Below are 16184 nucleotides of genomic sequence, written 5' to 3'. Positions count from 1 at the left end.
GTCTTTTGTGTTTCCATACAAATTGTGAAATTTTTTGGTTCTTGTTCTATGAAAAATGCCATTGGTAGTTTGATAAAGATTGCATTGAATCTGTAGATTGCTTTGGGTAATATAGTCATTTTCACAATGTTGATTCTTCCAATCCAAGAACATGGTACATCTCTTTATCTGTTTGTATCCTCTTTAATTTCTTTCATCAGTGTCTTATACTTTTCTGCATACAGGTTTTTGTCTCCTTATGTAGGTTTATTCCTAGGTATTTTATTCTTTTTGTTTCAATGGTAAATGGAAGTGTTTCCTTAATTTCTCTTTCAGATTTTTCATCATTAGTGTATAGGAATGCAAGAGGTTTCTGTGCATTAATTTTGTATCCTGCTACTTTACCAAATTCATTGATTAGCTCTCGTAGTTTTCTGGTAGCATCTTCAGGATTCTCTATGTATAGTATCATGTCATCAGTGAACAGTGACAGATTCACTTCTTCTTTTCCAATTTGGATTCCTTTTATTTCTTTTTCTTCTCTGATTGCTGTGGCTAAAACTTCCAAAACTATGTTGAATAAGAGTGGTGAGAGTGGGCAACCTTGTCTTGTTCCTGATCTTAGTGGAAATGTTTTCTGTTTTTCACCATTGAGAATGATGTTGGCTGTAGATATGTCATATATGGCGTTTGTTAAGTTGAGGTAATTTCCTCTACACCTACTTTCTGAAGAGTTTTTATCATAAATAGGTGTTGAATATTGTCAATAGCTTTTTCTGCATCTATTGAGATGATTATATGGTTTTTTTCCTTCAATTTGTTAATATGGTGTATCACGTTGATTGATTTGTGTATATTGAAGAATCCTTGCATTCCTGGGATAAACTCCACTTGATCATGGTGTATGATCCTTTTAATGTGCTACTGGATTCTGTTTGCTAGTATTTTGTTGAGGATTTTTGCATCTATGTTCAACAGTGATATTGGCCTGTAGTTTTCTTTTTTTGTAGTATCTTTGTCTGGTTTTGGTATCAGGGTGATGGTGGCCTCATAGAATGAGTTTGGGAGTGTTCCTCCCTCTGCTATATTTTGGAAGAGTTTGAGAAGGATATGCTTTAGCTCTTCTCTAAATGTTTGATAGAAATTGTCTGTGAATCCATCTGGTCCTGGGCTTTGGTTTATTGGAAGATTTTTAATCACAGTTTCAATTTCAGTGCTTGTGATTTGTCTGTTTATATTTTCTATTTCTTCCTGGTTCAGTCTTGGAAGGTTGTGCTTTTCTAAGAATTTGTCCATTTCTTCCAGATTCTCTATTTAATTGGCATATAGTTGCTTGTAGTAATCTCTCATGATACTTTGTGTTTCTGCAGTGTCAGTTGTTACTTTTCCTTTTTCATTTCTAATTCTGTTGGGTTGAGTCTTCTCCCTTTTTTTCTTGATGCACCTGGCTAATGGTTTATCAATTTGGTTTGTCTTCTCAAAGAGCCAGCTTTCAGTTTTATTGATATTTGTTATTGTTTCCTTCATTTCTTTTTCATTTATTTCTGATCTAATCTTCATGATTTGTTTCCTTCTGTTAACTTTGGGTGTTGTTTGTTCTTCTTCCTCTAATTGCTTTAGGCGTAAGGTTAATTTATTTATTTGAGATTTTTCTTGTTCCTTGAGGTAGCATTGTAATGCTATAAACCTTCCTCTTAGAACTGCTTTTGCTGCATCCCATAGGTTTTGGGTTGCTGTGTTTTCATTGTCATTTGTTTCTAGGTATTTTTTGATTCCCTCTTTGATTTCTTCAGTGATCTCTTAGTTATTTAGTAGCATAATGTTTAGCCTCCATGCATGTATCACCTCACACCAGTTAGAAAGGGCATCATTAGAAAATCTACAAACAACAAATGCTGGAGAGAGTGTGGAGAAAAGGGAACCCTCTTGCACTATTGGTGGGAATGTTAATTGATACAGCCACTATGGAGAATAGTATGGCAGTTCCTTAAAAAACTAAAAATAGAACTAACATATGACTCAGCAATCCCACTACTGGGCATATACCCTGAGAAACCATCATTCAAAAAGCATCATGTACCACAACGTTCATTGCAGCTCTATTTACAATAGCCAGGACATGGAAGCAACCTAAGTGTCCATCGACAAATGAATGGATAAAGAAGATGTGGCACATATATACAGTGGAATATTACTCAGCCTTAAAAAGAAATGAAATTGAATTATTTGTAGTGAGGTGGATGGAACTAGAGACTGTCATACAGAATGAAGTAACTCAGAAAGAGAAAAACAAATAATGTATACTAACACATATATATGGCATCTAAAAAAAAATAATGGTTCTGACGAACCTAGGGGCAGGACAGGAATAAAGACACAGACGTAGCGAATGGACTTGAGGACATGGGGATGGGGAAGGGTAAGCTGGAATGAAGTGAGAGAGTGGCAAGGACATATATTCACTACCAAATTTATAATAGATAGCTAGTGGGAAGAAGCTGCATAGCACAGGGAGATGAGCTCGGTGCTTTGTGTCCACCTAGAGGGGTGGGATAGGGAGGTTGGGAGGGAGAAACAAGAGGGAGGAGATATGGGGATGTATGTATATGTATAGCTGATTCACTTTGTTATACAGCAGAAACTAACACACTATTGTAAAGCAATTATACTCCAATAAAGTTGTTTAAAAAAATGTGGTATATATATATGATGGAATATTACTCAGCCTTAAAAAGGAACAAAACTGTGTTATTTGCAGAGATGTGGATAGACCTAGAGTCTGTCATAGAGAGTGAAGTAAGTCAGAAAGAGAAAAACATATAAATGAAATATTATAGGAGTAACAAAGAAAGAGAAAAACAAGTATCATATATTAACATATATATGTGGAATCTAGAAAAATGGTATAGATGATCTTATTTGCAAAGTAGAAATAGAAACAAAGACATAAAGAAAAATCATATGGATACCAAGTGGGAAAGGGGGTTGGTGGGATGATTTGGGAGACTGGAATCGACATATATACACTACTATGGATAAAATAGATAACTAATGAGTACCTACTGTATAGCACAGGGAACTCTACTTAGTGCTCTGTGGTGACCTAAATGGGAAGGAAATCCAAAAAAGATGGGATATATGTATATGTATAGCTGATTCACATTGCTGTACAGCAGATACTAACAGAACATTGTAAAGCACCTATAATGCAATAAAAATTAATTTGAAAAGAGACTCAAATAAAATAATACTAGCTTTTAGGCTAATTTTGTAATGAATTGATCTCGTAAATATAATTGAAAACAAAAAGTATAGTTGCAAAATGTTGTTATATTAATACTAGCTTTTATACTTGGCCATGTATTTACCTTTAATTAGATCTTTATTTATTTCACTGGTGCTTCCTCCATGAAGAAAAAGTGCATAGAAGGGCCCTAAGGTTGTTTGGCCTGAGGCAACCCAACACTGGAGCCTACCCGGGCTCTTTGTTGAGGCTAGTGGAAGACTCTGGGAGGGCTCACACCAAAGAGTACTCCCCAGAACTTCTGCTGCCAGTGTCCTTGTCCTCACGGAGAGACACAGCCACCCTCTGACTCTGCAGGAGACCCTCCAACACTAGCAGATACACCAGAAATACATCTATACGTGGAAAAACTACAGAACACCTACTGAACGCTGGCAGAAGACCTCAGACCTCCCAAAAGGCAAGAAAGTCCCCACGTACCTGGGTAGGGCAAAAGAAAAAAGAAAAAGCAGAGACAAAAGAATAGGAACGGGACCTGCACCAGTGGGAGGAAGCTGTGAAGGAGGAAATGTTTCCACACACTAGGAAGCTCCTTCGCTGGTGGAGACTGCGGGTGGTGGAGGGGGAAAGCTTAGGAGCCGCGGAGGAGAGCACAGCAACAGGGGTGCGGAGGGCAAAGTGGAGAGATTCCCGCACAGAGGATCAGTACTGTCCGGCACTCACCAGGCCGAGAGGCTTGTCTGCTCACTCGCTGGGGCGGGCGGGGCTGGGGGCTGAGCGTCGGGCTTCGGTCGGAGCACAGGGAGAGGACTGGGGTTGGCGGCGTGAACACAGCCTGCAGGGGGCTAGTGCACCACGGCTAGCCGGGAGGGAGTCCGGGGAAATGTCTGGACCTGCCGAAGAGGCAGGAGACTTTTTCTTCCCTCTTTGTTTCCTGGTGCGCGAGGAGAGGGGATTAAGAGCGCTGCTTAAAGGAGCTCCAAAGACAGACACGAGCCGCGGCTAAAAGCGCGGACACCAGAGATGGGCATGAGACACTAAGGCTGCTGCTGCCGCTACCAAGAAGCCTGTGTGAGAGTGCAGGTCACTATCCACAACGCCCTTCCGGGGAGCCTGTGCAGCCCGCCACTGCCAGGGTCCCGGGATGCAGGGACAACTTCCCCGGGAGAACGCACAGCGCGCCTCAGGCTGCTGCACCGTCACACCGGCCTCTGCTGCCGCAGTCTCGCCCCACATTCCCCCCAGCCTCAGTGAGCCAGAGTCCCCGAAGCAGATGCTCCTTTAACCCCGTCCTGCCTGAGTGAAGAACAGATGCCCTCCGGCGACCTACACGCAGAGGCAGAGCCAAATCCAAATCTGAGCCCCGGGAGCTGTGAGAACAAAGAAGAGAAAGGGAAATCTCTCCCAACAGCCTCAGAAGCAGCGGATTAAAGCTCCACAATCAACTTGATGTACCCTGCATCTGTGGAATACATGAATAGACAACGAACCATCCCAAATTGAGAAGGTGGACTTTGGGAGCAAGATTTATGATTTTTTTCCCTTTTCCTCTTTTTGTGAGTGTGTATGTGTATGCTTCTGTGTGAGATTTCGTCTGTATAGCTTTGCTTCCACCATTTGTTCTAAGGTTCTATCCGTCCGTTTTTTGTTCGTTTTTTAATTTTTTCCTTAATAATTATTTTTTATTTGAATAACTTTATTTTATTTTATATTACTTTATTTTATTTTACTTTATCTTCTTTCTTTCTTTCCTTCCTTCCCTCCTTCCTTCCTTCCTTCCTTCCTCCCTCCCTCCCTCCTTTCCCTTTTTCTTTCTTTCTTTCTACTTCTACTAATTCTTTCTTTCTACTTTCTCTCCCTTTTCTTCTGAGATGTGTGGAAGAAAGGTTCTTGGTGCTGCAGCCAGGAGTCAGTGCTGTGCCTCTAAGGTGGGAGAGCCAACTTCAGGACACTGGTCCAGAAGAGACCTCCCAGCTCCACATAATATCAAACAGTGAAAATCTCCCAGAGATCTCCATCTCAACACCAACACCCAGCTTCACTCAACGACCAGCAAGCTACAGTGCTGGACACCCTATGCCAAGCACCTAGCAAGACAGGAATACAACCCCACTCATTAGCAGAGAGGCTGCATAAAATCATAATAAGTCCACAGACACCCCAAAACACACCACCAGACGTGGACCTGCTCACCAGAAAGACAAGATCCAGCCTTGACCACCAGAACACAGGCACTAGTCCCCTCCACCAGGAAGCCTACACAACCCACTGAACCAACCTTAGCCACTGGGGACAGACACCAAAAACAACAGGAACTACAAACCTGCAGCCTGCAAAAAGGAGACCCCAAACACAGTAAGATAAGCAAAATGAGAAGACAGAAAAACACACAGCAGGTGAAGGAGCAAGATTAAAAACCCACCAGACCTAACAAATGAAGAGGAAATAGGCAGTCTACCTGAAAAAGAATTCAGAATAATGATAGTAAAGATGATCCAAAATCTTGGAAATAGAATAGGAAAAATGCAAGAAACATTTAACAAGGACCTAGAAGAACTAAAGATGAAACAAGCAATGGTGAACAACACAATAAATGAAACTAAAAACATTCTATATGGGATCAATAGCAGAATAACTGAGGCAGAAGAATGGATAAGTGACTTGGAAGATAAAAGAGTGGAAATAACTACTTCAGAGCAGAATAAAGAGAAAAGAATGAAAAGATCTGAGGACAGTCTCAGAGACCTCTGGGACAACATTAAATGCACCAACATTTGAATTATAGGGGTTCCAGAAGAAGAAGAGAAAAAGAAAGGGGCTGAGAAAATATTTGAAGAGAATATAGTTGAAAACTTCCCTAATATGGGAAAGGAAATAGTTAATCAAGTCCACGAAGCACAGAGAGTCCCATACAGCATAAATCCAAGGAGAAATATGCCAAGGCACATATTAATCAAAATGTCAAAAATTAAATACAAAGAAAATATTAAAAGCAGCAAGGGAAAAACAACAAATAACACACAAGGGAAACCCCATAAGGTTAACAGCTGATCTTTCAGCAGAAACTGCAAGCCAGAAGGGACTGGCAGGAAATATTTAAAGTGATGAAGGAGAAAAACCTGCAACCAAGATTACTCTACCAGCAAAGATCTCATTCAGATTTGATGGAGAAATTAAAACCTTTACAGACAAGCCAAAGCTGAGAGAGTTCAGCACCACCAAACCAGCTTTACAACAAATGCTAAAGGAACGTCTCTAGGCAAGAAACACAAGAGAAGGAAAAGACCTACAATAACGAACCCAAAACAATGAAGAAAATGGGAATAGGAACATACATATCGATAATTACCTTAAATGTAAATGGACTAAATGCTCCCACCAAAAGACACAGATTGGCTGAATGGTTACAAAAACAAGACCCATATATATGCTGTCTACAAGAGACCCACTTCAGACCTAGAGACACATACAGACTGACAGTAAGGGGATGGAAAAATATATTCCATGCAAATGGAAACCAAAAGATAGCTGGAGTAACAATTCTCATATCAGAGAAAATAGACTTTAAAATAAAGACTATTAGGAGACAAAGAAGGATACTACATAATGATCAAGGGATCAATCCAAGAAGAAGATATAACAATTGTAAATATTTATTCACCCAACATAGGAGCACCTCAATACATAAGGCAAATACTAACAGCCATAAAAGGGGAAATCGATGATAGCACATACATAGTAGGGGACTTTAACACCCCACTTTCACCAATGGACAGATCATCCAAAATGAAAATAAATAAGGAAACACAAGCTTTAAATGATACATTAAACAAGATGGACTTAATTGATATTTATATTACATTCCATCCAAAAACAACAGAATACACATTTTTCTCAAATACTCATGGAACATTCTCCAGGATAGATCATATCTTGGGTCAAAAATCAAGCCTTGGTAAATTTAAGAAAATTGAAATTGTATCAAGTATCTTTTCTGACCACAACACTATGAGACTAGATATCAATTACAGGAAAAGAGCTGTAAAAAATACAAACACATGGATGCTAAACAATACACTACTTAATAAGGAATCGATCACTGAAGAACTCAAAGAGGAAATAAAAAAACCTACAAACAAATGACAATGGAGACACAATGGCCCAAAACCTATGGGATGCAGCAAAAGCAGTTCTAAGAGGGAAGTTTATGGCAATACAATCCTACCTTAAGAAACAGGAAACATCTCGAATAAACAACCTAACCTTGCACCTAAAGCAATTAGAGAAAGAAGAACAAAAGAAAAACCCCAAAGTTAGCAGAAGGAAAGAAATCATAAAAATCAGATCAAAAATAAATGAAAAAGAAATGAAGGAAACGATAACAAAGATCAATAAAACTAAAAGCTGGTTCTTTGAGAAGATAAACAAAATTGATAAGACCATTAGCCAGACTCATCAAGAAAAAAGGGGAGAAGACTCAAATCAATAGAATTAGAAATGAAAAAGGAGAAGTAACAACTGACACTGCAGAAATACAAAAGATCATGAGAGATTACTACAAGTCACTCTATGCCAATAAAATGGACAACCTGGAAGAAATGGACAAATTCTTAGAAATGCACCACCTGCCAAGACTGAATCAGGAAGAAATAGAAAATATGAACAGACCAATCACAAGCACTGAAATTGGAACTGTGATTAAAAATCTTCCAACAAACAAAAGCCCAGGACCAGATGGCTTCACAGGCGAATTCTATCAAACATTTAGAGAAGAGCTAACACCTATCCTTCTCAAACTCTTCCAAAATATAGCAGAGGGAGGAACACTCCCAAACTCATTCTATGAGGCCACCATCACCCTGATCCCAAAACCAGACAAGGATGTCACAAAGAAAGAAGACTACAGGCCAATATTACTGATGAACATAGATGCAAAAATTCTCAACAAAATACTAGCAAACAGAATCCATCAGCACATTAAAAGGATCATACACCATGATCAAGTGGAGTTTATCTCAGGAATGCAAGGAGGGCAAGCTGCAATTTCACTCATGCCTGACATTGATGGCACACGTTCTAGTTCCTTGCTGGATTCAATTCTATAAACCCTCTTGAAAAAATGATCCATTGATGTCTGGGTAGTAGCTCTTTTCTTCTCATCATAGATGACATGGTATCCCTAGATTGCATTTTGAACAGCTACTGCAGCCTTCATGTATTGTTTTATTTCAGGTCCTGTTCCTCAAAAATTAACAGTGCCTCCTCAAATAAAGAAAATCCCCTTGCCATTTCCTGCATCGTGAATCTCTTCAGTTCTTCAGTTATTTCTTCTTCCTCTTGTCTCTCTTCATCCTTTCTCTGGGCCTCCAGATCCATCAGGTCTTTGTTACTAAGCTCCTTGTGTTGCACAGTAAGGAGTTCAATGAAGTCATCCTCTTGCAGATCCAGCTCTGGTTTCTCTCTGAGGGTTACCGAGTTACAGAAGACCTCTTTGGACTCCTCATCCACATTTTCAAATCCACAAATATCATGAAAAAATTGCAGGCAAGGTTTCTTCCAAACCCCATTCATGGTGATGGCCGTAACCTCATGCTAAGAAAAGTCAATGTTTTTTATGGTCTTGTAGAAATTATAGTACTTCCAAAATTGTCACAATGTTGTCCCTATTAGTCACTTGCCTTTACTGCCTGACGAAAATGTGATGTAAATATTTCTTGAAAGTCGCTATAACTCCCTGGTCCATACATTGGATGAGCAATGTAGTACAGGTATTCAGTGGCAGATGCACTACTTTGACATTGGGATGAAAGTCATCCATGAATGGGGGGTAACCCAGAACATTGCCGAGTGGCAAAAGAATATTGAATGGGACTTCCTTCTCCAAGCAATATTTCTCTACCTCCAAGATAAAGTGGTGGAAAAACCAGTCCTGGAAAATGGCCTGTGTAACCCAGGCTTTGGGGTTACTCGTCCACACAACAGAAAGAGAGCCCTTGGCTGGTCTTAAGGGCTCTTGGGTTCTCTGAATGATAAGCTAAAAGAGGCTTCAGTTTCATATCACCAGAAGAAGCATTGCCACCAAACAACAGAGTTAGCCTATCCTTTGCTGCTTTATAGCCTGGCATCAACTTTTCCTCCTTACTGATGTAACTTTGGTCTGGCATCTTCCAGTTCAGTCAGTCCTGTCTCATACACATTAAAAACCTGTTCGGGTAAATACACACCTTCATCAATAATTTCTCGAAGTGTTTCAGGAAATACCCAGGTAGCTACCATATCTGCACTTGCTACCTCGCCATTAACTTTTTATTTATTTATTTATTTTTGGCGGTACACAGGCCTCTCACCACTGTGGCCTCTCCTGCTGCGGAGCACAGGCTCCGGATGCACAGGCTCAGTGGCCATGGCTCACGGGCACAGCCGCTCCGTGCCATTTGGGATCCTCCCGGACCAGGGCACGAACCCGTATCCCCTGCATCAGCAGGCGGACTCTCAACCATTGTGCCACGAGGGAAGCCCCTCGCCACTAACTTTTAAGTTGTGAAGGTTGGCTCTAGCCTTGAACCAATGAAACCAGCTGTAGCTGGCATTAAAATTTGTGCCCTCTCATTCTTCACTGTGTTTCTTCTTCAAGTCTTCATAAAGGCTTTTAGCTTTCTCTTGAATCAGCACTAAGTTGAGTGGGACTCTACACTGATGCTGATCCTCCATCCACACACTGAGAAGTTTCTCTATATCCTCCAACACTTTTCCACTTTTCTTCAATATTGTTGACATCATCGGCACAGCAGACTTCACATGTTCTGTGATCTTCTCCTTCTTCTTTAGAATTGTGCTGATGATTGAATGATTCATGTTATAAGAACAAACAATATCTACCATCTTTTCGACTCACTCTATTATTTTCACTTTTGTTTCCATTGTTATTGCTTGGCACTTCTTAGCAGTACCAGCTACATCACTGATGCTTTTACACTTGCTTCTGGACATTCTGGGCTTGAAATAAAGATACTGTACTACTGTACTCTATACAGGACTGTACAATAAAGTACACAAAAGCACAACCACTTGTAGAGGATGCACACAAGTGACAGTGTACACCAGACACATGAACTAACTTATGTGATTGGACATCTTTGGAAGTTCGCAAGTTGAAGTTTCATATGTAGGGGACTTACTGTACAATCTTACCTCAGGAAACAAAAATATCTCAAATAAACAACCTAATGCAATTAGAGAAAGAAGGAAAAAAAAGCCCAAAGTTAGTAGAAAGAAATCATAAAGATCAGAGCAGAAATAAATGAAATAGAGATGAAGAAAACAATAGAAAAGATCAATGAAACTAAAAGCTGGTTCTTTGAGAAGATAAACAAAATTGATAAACATTTAGCCAGACTCATCAAGAAAAAAAAGGAGAGTACTCAAACCAAAAAAATTAGAAATGAGAAAGGAGAAGTTACAATGGACACTACAGAAATACAAAGGATCATAAGCGACTACTACAAAAAACTCTATGCCAATAAAATGGACAACCTGGAAGAAATGGACAAATTCTTAGAAAGGCACAACCTTCCAAGACTGAACCTGTGGAAGACATAGAAAATATGAAGAGACTAATCAAGTACTGAAATTGAAGCTGTGATTTAAAAACTTCCAACAAACAAAAGTCCAGGACCAGATGGCTTCACGGGAGAATTCTATCAAACATTTAGAAAAGAGTTAACACCTATTCTTCTGAAGTTCTTCCAAAAAATTGCAGAGGAAGAAACACTCCCAAACTTGTTCTGTGAGGTCACCATCACTCTGATACCAAAACCAAATATATCACAAAAAAAGAAAACTACAAGCCAATATCACTGATGAACATAGATGTATGAATCCTCAACAAAATATTAGCAACTGAATCCAACAGTACATTAAAAGGATCATCCACCATGATCCATCATGATCACTCACCAAGTGGGATTTATCCCAGGGTTGCAAGTATTCTTCAATATCCACAAATCAATCAGTGTGATACATCACATTAACAAACTGGAGAATAAAAACTACATGACCATCTCAATAAATGAAGAAAAACTTTTGAGAAAATTCAACACCAACTTATGATAAAAATCTCTCCAGAAAGCAGGCATAGAGGGAAATTACCTCATCATAACAAAGACCATATATGACAAACACACATAGCTAACATTCTCAAGGATGAAAAGCTGAAAGCATTCCCTCTAAGATCAGAAACAAGGCAAAGATGTCCACTCTTGCTATTTTTATTTGACATGGTTTTGGAAGTCCTAGCCATGGCAATCAGAGAAGAAAAAGAAACAAAAGGAATCCAAATTGGAAAAAAAGAAGTAAAATTGTCACTGTTTGTAAATGACATGATACTATACATAGAAAATCCTAAAGAGGCTACCAGAAGACTACTAGAGTTCATCAATGAATTTGGTAAAGTTGCAGGCTACAAAATTAATACACAGAAATCTCTTGCATTCCTGTACACTAACAATGAAAAATCAGAAAGAGAAATTACAGAAACAATCCCATTTACCAATGCATCAAACAGAATAAAATACCCAGGAATAAACCTACCTAAGGTGACAAAAGACCTGTACTCTGAAAACTATAAGACGCTAATAAAAGAAATTAAAGATGACATAAGCAGATGGAAAGATATAACATGTCCTTGGATTGGAAGAATCAATATTGTCAAAATGAGTATACTTCCCAAGGCAGTCTACAGATTCAGTGCAATCCCTATCAAATTACCAATTGCATTTTTCACAGAACTAGAACAAAAAAAATTTTGATTTGTATGGAGATACAAAAGACACCGAATAGCCAGAGCAATCTTGAGAAAGAAGAACAGAGCTGGAAGAATTGGGCTCCCTGACTTCAGACTATACTACGAAGCTACAATAATCAAAACAGTATGGTACTGGTGCAAAAACAGAAACATAGACCAATGGAACAGGATAGAAAGCCCAGAAATAAACTCACACACCCATGGTTAATTAATCTATGACAGGAGAGGACAGAACATACAATAGAGAAAGACAGTCTCTTCAATAAGTGGTGCTGGGAAAACTGAACAGCTACATGTAAAAGAATGAAATTAGAACATTTTCTAACACCATACACAAAAATAAACTCAAAATGTATCAAAGACCTAAATGTAAAGCTGGACACTATAAAGCTCTTAGAGGAAAACATAGGCAGAACACTCTTTGACATAAATCACAGCAATATCTTTTTGGATCCACCTCCAAGAGTAATAAAAATAAAAACAAAAATAAACAAATGAGACCTAATTAAACTTAAAAGCTTTTACACAGCAAAGGAAACCAAAAACAAAATGAAAAGACAACCCATAGAATGGGAGAAAATATTTGCTAATGAAGTGACTCATAAGGAATTAATTTCCAAAATATTCCGAGATTAATTTCCAAAATAGCTCATGCAGCTCTATGTCAAAAAAACAAACAACCAAATCAAAAAAAAAAAATGGGCAGGAGATCTAAACAGACAGTTCTCCAAAGAAGACATACAAGTGGCCAAAAATCACATGAAAAAGATGCTCAACATCACTAATTATTAGAGAAATGCAAATCAAAACTACAATGAGGTATCACCTCACACCAGTCAGAATGGCCATCATCAAAAACAAACAGTAAATGCTGGAGAGGGTGTGGAGAAAAGGGAACCCTCCTACACTGTTGGTGGGAATGTAAATTTGTACAACCATTGTGGAGAACAGTATGGAGGTTCTTTAACAAACTAAAAATAGAACTACCACATGATCCAGCAATTCCACTCCTGGGCATATATCCACAGAAAACCATAATTCAAATAGATACATGCATCCCAATATTCATTACAGCACTATTTACAATAGCCAAGACATGGAAGCAACCTAAATGTCCATCTACAGAGGAATGGATAAAGAAGATGTAATACATGTATACAATCAAATATTACTCAGCCATAACAAAGATCTAAATAATGTCATTTTCAGCAACATGGGTGGATCTTGAGATTATCACACAAAGTGAAGTAAATCAGTCAGAGAAAGACAAATATCACTCATACGGGGAATCTAATTTTAAAAAATGATACAAATGAACTTAGTTACAAAACAGAAACAGACTTACAGATATCAAAAAACAAACTTATGTTTACCAAAGGGGAAACGTTGGGGAGAGGGATAAGTCAGGAGCTTGTGGTTAACATACACACACTACAATACCTAAGGTAGATAACCAACAAAGACCTACTGTATTTTACAGGGAACTCTACTCAATATTCTATGATAACCCATAAGCGAAAAGAATCTGAAAAAAATGAATATATGCATATGTATAACTGAATCATTTTACTGTACACCTGAAACTAACACAGCATTGTAAATCAACTGTACTCCAATAAAATTAAAAAAAAACAACAACGGATATATGCGGGGCTGAATCAAAACAACGGAACAGAAGGACAAGAGATTATCTCCTCCCACAAATATTTACATCATAAACATATCTACATGTGGAACAATTCTCACAGAATACCTGCTGAATGCTGGCAGAATATCTCATAAAACCAAAATTGCAAAAAAGATCACCATGTAACCAGGTGGGATAAAAAGGAAAAAAGGAATGGACACAGGACATGTACCCCTGAGAGGGAGCTGTGAAAGAAGAAAGATTCCCTCACCTTTGGAAGCCTCCTCACCAACACGGAGATCAACCGGGACAGAAAGGGAGTTTCAGAGACTCAGAAGAGAGTGTAGCAGCCAGTTTGTGGCAGGCAGAATAGATAGAGACCAGCACAGAGTGTCCATGCCACCTCACTGCGTTCCTCAGCCCAGATGTGCATCTGTGGGTACTTGCTGGAGCTGGATGCTGAAACTTGAGCTTCAGAGGACAAACCCAAGAGAGGACTACAGTTGACTTTTCGGAGACAGCCTAAAGGGGCTGGAGTGTGTTCCAGGGGGCAACGTGAGGAGCCTGGGTCCACCACTGAAACCCCATTGTTAACATGTGTGCTTGAAGGGAGGGCGTTTCCTGCCACAGCAGCTACCTCATTCTCACCATACACAGGAGGCAGGGCTAAAATCTGAGCACTCTCCCCGGGGCTGTGCAACCCATGAATTTGTGTACCACCTGCAGCTTTGTAAAATAAGTGCCTTTGGGACATCCAAGTTGCTGTTGGTACTTCCCTGGCTGTAGCGGTTCTGGCTGAAGGCTCTGAGGATGTGTGCACATGGAGGTTGGGCCAGGAACTGGGCTGACTCATGGCAGGTCCAGGTGCAAGACTACAGCAGTCCCATGCCTGACCTCAGCAGTTCTGCACCAACAGATCTGCTCTACTGGCTTTGTGAGCATAGCACCTGAGGAACACCCAGGCTGATTGTTTGAATATCCACGGTTGAGGTGCAGGCAAGGATGGTGGCCAAAACAGTGTGCTTTGTGAATCCGAGCAATGGGTGACAGGCAACACCACACAGAAGCACACTTCTCGATGGGCAGTTCCTGCAGTATAATACTCAGTGGCTCCTCTCCCAGCAGGACCACTCCAGTCCCACCTACCTCACACTACAGTTCAGAAATGGATCTGGAGGCATCTATTGCAACAACTGTGGAGCTGACCCTGCACCCAACAGGGCTGTGACAACCACAGAGCAAAGAGGAGTCCCCACTCAACAACCAGTGCAGGCTCTGGTCATCACAACAACAATCATAGCCCCTATCAAGGGGATAGTAGCCAGCACACACGGAGGAAATATGTGGCAGGCATCCATACAAAAAAATAGCCCTCACACCTAAAATATTAGACTCACACAGACTACACAGGGACACTCCCACATAAAAACAGCACTTCAAGACCACAGTAGGTAACCATTTCTCCTGAACTCATAGAGTCAGAGAAATATAAGTAAAATGAAGGAGAGTCTCATTCAGTCTACCAGATCACAAGTTCAAAAAGGAGGTAATGAAAATACTGAAGGAATGAAGAAAGGCTTTACATAGAAATGCAGATTACTGTAAAAAGGAACTAGGAACTATAAAGAGGAGCCAACTGAAATTAGAAGACTCATTTGCAGAGACAAAACCTGAGCTAAAGAAAATAAATAGCAAACTGCGTAATGCGGAAGAATGAATAAGTGATCTGGAAGACAGAATAATGGAAATTAACCAGATCAGAACAGCAGACAGAAAGACAAATGAGGAAAAATGAAAGCAATTATAAGATAATATAAAGGGTCCCAAACTACACATAATAGAGATCTCAGAGGAGAAGAGAGAAGGGCATCAAAAATGTATGTGAAGAAATTATAGCTGAAAACTTCCCAAATCTAAAGAAGGAAACAGATATCCAGGTACAGGAACCACAGAGGGTCCCAGACAAGATGAACCCAAACAGACCTACACAAAGACATATTATAATTAAGATGGCAAAAAGTTAAAGAGAGGATTCTAAAGGCAGCAAGGGAAAAACAAAGAGTTAATTGCAAGGGAACTCCAGTAAGTCTATTAGCTGATTTCTCTACAGAAACCTTGCAGGCCAGAAGGGAGTTGAAAGATATATTCAAAGTCCTGAAGGGGAAAAACCTGCAACCTAGGATACTCTACCCAGAAAGATTATCATTTAGAACAGAAGGAAAGATAATTTCTCAGACAAGTGAAAACTAAAAGAATACAGAAATACTAAACCTATCCTAAAAGAAATTGAAAGGTCTCCTCTAAATAGAAAAGAAGTATCTATAGGAAAAAGAACATCACAATTGGAAAGTAAATCCCTTAAATAAGTCAGTACACAGATGTTTTAAAAATCAAAAAATTTCTGTGAAAACAGTGATAAACACAATGAACAGCAAAATGATAAACATGAGGATGTAAAAGAGGACATCAAAATCATAAAATGTGTGTCTGAGTTTTATGTCACTTAAAAATAAATTTGATGTTCCAAGTTT

The sequence above is a fragment of the Mesoplodon bidens genome (genome assembly GCF_964165515.1).
Source record: "Mesoplodon bidens genome assembly, chromosome: 2".
In the NCBI taxonomy this organism is placed as follows: Eukaryota; Metazoa; Chordata; class Mammalia; order Artiodactyla; family Ziphiidae; genus Mesoplodon; species Mesoplodon bidens.
This window is presented reverse-complemented; position numbering follows the sequence as displayed.